This window comes from Ananas comosus, linkage group 21 (genome assembly GCF_001540865.1).
Source record: "Ananas comosus cultivar F153 linkage group 21, ASM154086v1, whole genome shotgun sequence".
In the NCBI taxonomy this organism is placed as follows: domain Eukaryota; kingdom Viridiplantae; phylum Streptophyta; class Magnoliopsida; order Poales; family Bromeliaceae; genus Ananas; species Ananas comosus.
The window spans coordinates 6,903,138-6,909,270 of record NC_033641.1 but is presented as its reverse complement, the minus strand read 5'-3'; positions in this window follow the sequence as shown (position 1 = coordinate 6,909,270).

The following is a 6,133-nucleotide window of genomic DNA, read 5'->3' as shown; positions in this document are numbered from 1 at the left end:
ACAGATGCCAACCCGAGAGCAGCTGCGCGCAGCCCTGTGCTGTGTACCGGTACACCTCGCTTGCTGTACCGGTATAGCAAGCAGAAAAACCTGCTATTTACAGGTTTCTTCACCAAATGCTGCTCTTGCGTCGCACAGAGTCCGTTTAGCGTCTATTTAGCGCCAACGCGACTCGGACTCGTCCCGACACTGTCACGCCCTGGGTTTCAGCGGAAGCTCACCAGTCGCGTGCACAGACCCGCCGTGTACACCACAACTCAAGTATACACCAGGCGTCTACGAACAATACAGTAAAAGCATACAATTTGTGAAGAAAAAATAAATGTCTATGATGTGTATGGATGGAATCCGAAACCCGTTAAGAGTTTCATTTTCGTTCTTATCCTAGAGGCGATAGATTGATGTTGGCTGTACTTCGAATATTGTATTCCTTTTTTTGATAGTAAAGTTCTCCCCTCACTCGTCTGTGTATTTTTTTCACATAAATCTGTGTATTTTTTAGTTCTATTTGTGCATGCTTTTTTTATTTTGTGTTCGTCATTTTATTTTCGTTTATGTGCTTGTCATAACAATATCCATTGCCATGGCTAAGTTAGTTGTGCAGTTTAATAGTTTCAAATTTTAGTATTACAAATTCATTTCAATAATGGAACATTTTTCATAATTAAATCGACATAGTTAAATATAATTTTAGAATATTTAAATATTTTAAGAGTCAAAGTTTTGTACATGTGTTTGCTAGAAAATGTTTCTATTCTCTTTTAGTGGAAATATTATTTTTAAATTTTTTGTTTGAAAATAGTTGAAGAACCGTTTTGAAATATTACATGCAAGAATCAATGGCAAAATAATATAGAAATAAAAGATTGCAGTGTCTTCTAATGATACAACAACCATGAGTAACACTGTCCAATGTGTAATATGCAGATAGATGCCGTCACATCAATAAGTGGTAGGGTTCAATAGCTCGTTTGATACTCTCTGGGATAGGCCCAATGCTCTTTTAACGGGCTTTTTTGGCAAATAGCCCATTCACAAAAAAAAATTTTAAAATTGACCCTGTCAAAAATTTATTTGCAAAAATGGTCATGTCCCTGCCACGCAAGCGTCACGTCAACGGCACGCGGGCGGGGCAGGAGTTTAAGTTGAATACGGTAAATGATTCACCGTGTCCAATACAAATATCATATTGGATACGGTGAACCATTCACCGTATTCAATACTAATATAGTCTTAGCCAAAAAATGACTAAGCCCTAGATAGTTGTATTAGACACGGTGAATCATTCACCGTGTCCAATACAACTAACTCGACTTAGCCAATTTTTGGCTAAGTGGGAATATTTGTATTGGACACGGTGAATGATTCACCGTGTCGAATATGATATTTGTATTGGACACGGTGAACCATTCACCGTGTTCAACTTAAACTCCTTCCCTGCCTGCGTGGCGCTGATGTGACGCTTACGTGGCAGGGGCAGGGCCATTTTTATAAATAAATTTTTGACATGACCAATTTTAAAATAAAATTTTATCAGGGGGCTATTTGCAAAAAAAGCCCTCTTTTAACCGGTCTCATGGACTAATAAAAAATAAGATTCAAGTGTAAGTGAACTAAACCGAATAGCCAAGGCCACACGCGCCACCCGCTTGGCCCAGCTCGTGCAGTGCGTATGTTTAGCGGATGACACCAATCTCCATATCACCTAACCAAGTAATTTGAAGATGAAGTATATAAGGCACTGCTAAAACTCATAAAAAGTAAGTTACATGCACGAACTCTTACATAAAGTCTATTTTGTGTTAGGCCATCGAACAGGGTCATGGGTCAAAATAAAATTTTAAATCATACTTCTAATTAAAGTAAATATCAATAGTGAGAGAGAGAGAGTTGAGTTGGAATGCTATCGGCAGCAAACAGACTTCGTTACTATCTATTTGTTTTCGATAATAAAGCCTTTAAATCGACGATCGGCATCGTTAAATATAATCTATACCACATGAAGTATTTAGAAATCAAACGTCAAATATTTTCGACATCATTGACCTAATAATTAAAAGGTTTTAAAATTCGTAATTTTAATGACCGATATGAGGCTTTTTCTCGTTTAAGGACAAAAGATGCATTTTGATTTTTTTTAAACTCTAGTAGATATTTAACTCATATTTAATTTAAGTTAACTTAACAGGTGATAACTGCAGGAATATATTGAAATAACAGAGAAATATATGAGGGGAATATTAGAAAAAAAAAAATAGAGATGAATAAGATATTTTCAAAATTTTGAGTGGTATAGACAATTATCTCTAAAATTAAACTCCTAACTTTTATATATNATATATATATATATATATATATATATATATATATATATATATATATATATATATGAGTAGAGCTAGAATACTTTCAAAAGTACCATAAAAGTGGTGCTTTTGAGTTTGAGATGATGGTGGTAGGTGGTGGGAGGTGGAATAGTGTTTGATCCAAGGGCTATTAGTAATCAATTAAAGAGTAGATCCAAAGGATAAAAATCTAATAGCACCAAGGGAATGATACTTGTAATAAGTTTTTCCTAAAAAAGAAGGAAAAGTCTATATGGACTCTCGGTTCAAGGTGTACATTCTACACCCTTGGAATCCGACGATTGATATTTGGGCATTACATACTTTTTCTTTTTTTTTTTTTTAAAGCATAATTTTTTCAGCCTTTAGATAAGTGGATTGTGGGATGTACAATGCCAAGTGAGTTGTACGAGTAGCACCACTTAAAAAAGAATTTGTCTTCTATGAAATTATAAAAAATTTTGGTTTTTTAGTAGTAAAACAACTATAACATTTAGTTTGAGGAGTTTTAGAAAATATTGCTTTATTAAAATTTCACAGTATTTTTTTTTTTCCTTCTTTAACATGGTTTTAACATAAAATCCGCATGTTCCATCAATTTGACATGAAATTCTCCCGTTGTCTTTGATTATACCCTCCTCTATATTAGAGGTAAATCTTATATCTGTTGATAAAAAAATTCAAAATCCTCTAACCGTCATTATTATTATTTATTTTACTTAACTATTTATATCTCATTCATTCAAGAATTGAAATAATTTTTTTAGATTTTAGGAAAAACTTCAAATATCCCTCCTGTGGTTTCACATTTTTTTCATTTTAGTGCCCTGCGGTTTAAAATGTATTAAGTTAGTACCTTGTGATTTCTCACTTTATCACTTTACTACCCTGTGGTTTAAAATGTATCAAGTTGGTACTCTGTGGTTTCTCACTTTATCACTTTAGTATCCTGTGGTTTATAGTGTTTCAAGTTAGTACCATTTGGTTTTGCACTTTATCACTTTAGTACCCTGCGGTTTCGCACTTTATCATTTTAGTATTCTGTGGTTTAAAAACTATAGGGTACTAACTTGATACAAAAATAAAACCACAGGGTACTAATTTGATACAAAAATAAAATCACATAGTACTAACTTGATACACTTTAAATCATAGAGTATTAAAATGATAAAGCGGGAAACCATAGGGTACTAACTTGATACACTTTAAACCACATAGCACTAATGAACAAGTGTCAAACCACAGAGGATTTTTTTTAAGTTTTTCCTTTTTTTATTAAACTTTTTAGTTAGAAAAATATGTGCTATTGCATGCTTTACTGCAGCTAAAATGCCGACACAGCTAAAATGCTAGGATTCGCTACGCATGGGATTGACACTGCAACTGAATTTTAATAAAATTAATCTGCACCACCTATATCGAATGGTATGAATTAATATGCTAAAAATCAACCACAGTATGAGTCCGTTCATAAAAAAATCCAATACATGAAGTTAGATGGAAATTTGGTTTCTCATGTACACTCCTTTTCTGCAAGTATATTCTGGCCATTTGTTTTTGGTAAACTCTGAAGCCCTTGGGCCACCACCAGCGTCTCAAACAAAGCTTCGGCAGCGAGACGAAAGAAAAAAAAAATAAAAAAGATAAAGTGCGGATGGTTTGCCTTATTTTTTACGCCAATTTATATAAAAAATTTACAAGTTTGAAATTTTTATAAAATTGTTCCGTCTTTTTCGATTTTACAGATTTGGATCGAATTTTTTAAAAATTGACCAAAATATTCTTATTATTTTCTTTCTCTCATTTTTTTTTTCTCATTCTCTTTTTTTTCCCTCTACGAAGAGAGAAATGGAGGCAGAGGCGGAGGCGGAGGCAGAGGCGGAGGTGGAGGCGGAGGCAGAGGCGGAGGCGGAGGCGGCCTGCCTCCTTTGTGCCCTTCACGCCCTTGCTCGCGTTCACGCACTACCCGCCCTCATTGCCTTTGACCTTTCTAAGACTGCGCTTGCCGCCACCCTTTGGGACGCCCTTTCTCGCCTTCACCCTATGTGCTCTCGCTCGTGCCCCCTCACCACCCGCCCTCTTCGCCTCCGACCCCGTCGAGGCTGTGCCGCGATCCTCTTTATTTTCTCTTTGAATCTCCTCCACCGCCTCCATGGCCCTTCGCGACCCACCTCCACAATTATCTCCATTGCAGTAAATTTTTTACCCGCCAAACCCACTACTGGGAATCCACCATCCTCACAGCCGCCGCCAACGACGTAAAGGAAGCGCTTCTCGGCGCCAACAAACTCGCTGGCGAGGGAGGGGCATGCGAGACGCGACCCATTGCGCCCACCCGAGGCAGGCGACAAGCAAGGTGCAGATAGAGGAGAGCGCGACAACGCTTGAGAAGAGGGCAGGGCAACGACGAGCACGGCATCCTAGAGAGTACCAGGGAGTGCGGCCTTGGCGAGCTCGGAGGCGGGGAAGGGATGCTCCAGTCAAGCGCGCTTTTCTTTGTTTAAAACAAAAAAAAAACTAAAAATAAAAACTATAGAATAAAAAAGAAGAACTAGAACGGCTAAGATAAAGTTACACTATTTTAGAAGAATGTTATACTATTATAGACTTAAAATATCTATATGTTAATATTTATAAATTTAAAATATATTCAATAAAATAAAATTATCTATATTTTTTATTGGATCTATGGTGCACCGGGTGCACCAATAGAATAAACATATATTCACAAACAATCCCTCTTCTTTATTGAAAATTATTGTATGCACCTAGTGTGCGTTTATGAAATGTCAAAAATAAAATTTTTAAATAAAATTTAATTAATTTAATTTATTTTTTAGTACTTTAAATATTTATATATTAAAAAATATAAAATTTAGATATTTATATATTAAAATAAGATAATATTTTTTTATAGTATTGTGGTGCATTCGCTGTGTTCCAAATGAACCAACTATATAGCCGGGTACATGGGTCAACTGTAGGAGAGTGCTCCACACATTTTAGTATATATAATTTTTATTGAAAATTATTGCCTGCACCTAGTGTATGTTTATGAAATGTCAAAAATAAAATTTTAAAATAAAATTTAATTAATTAAATATATTTTTTTAGTACTTTAAATATCTATATATTAAAAAATATAAAATTTAGATATTTGTATATTAAAATAAAATAATATTTTTTATAGTATTATGGTGCATCTGCAGTGTATCGGGTGCACCGAATATATAGCCGGGGATATATGTCAATTATTGGAGAATGCTTTAGTATATAGATAGATAGATACTAGCAATGTACCCGCACTTTACAGTGGGTGCGGTTTTTAAGTTTATAATTATTATATTATATACTATGTAAATTTACTTAATAGAGTCAAATAAAAATTATAAATTTTATATATATCTCTTATTTGGAGAGAGAGAAGATAAATTACATAAAAATTAAAGTTAGAGAGAGAGCACTATCAAATATAGTATATTTTACTCATAATGTAGAAAAATAAAAATTTAAAATTTTAAAAAATATATAATTATTAAATTCAAGTTTAAAATTATTTTAAATATTCATATCTTTTGTTTGGAGAAAGAGAAAAATACAAACATTAATTAACAATTAAGCGTAAGCGGAAGAGAAAAGTGCAAGACATTTATCGGAGAGAGGGGAAAAAAAAGAAAAGAAAAGTTCTGATATAAATTAAATACAAATAACACGTAATAGCAAAGTCCACACATACAATTAAAATCTTATAGTATATATATATAAATATATATTATATATACGTATAT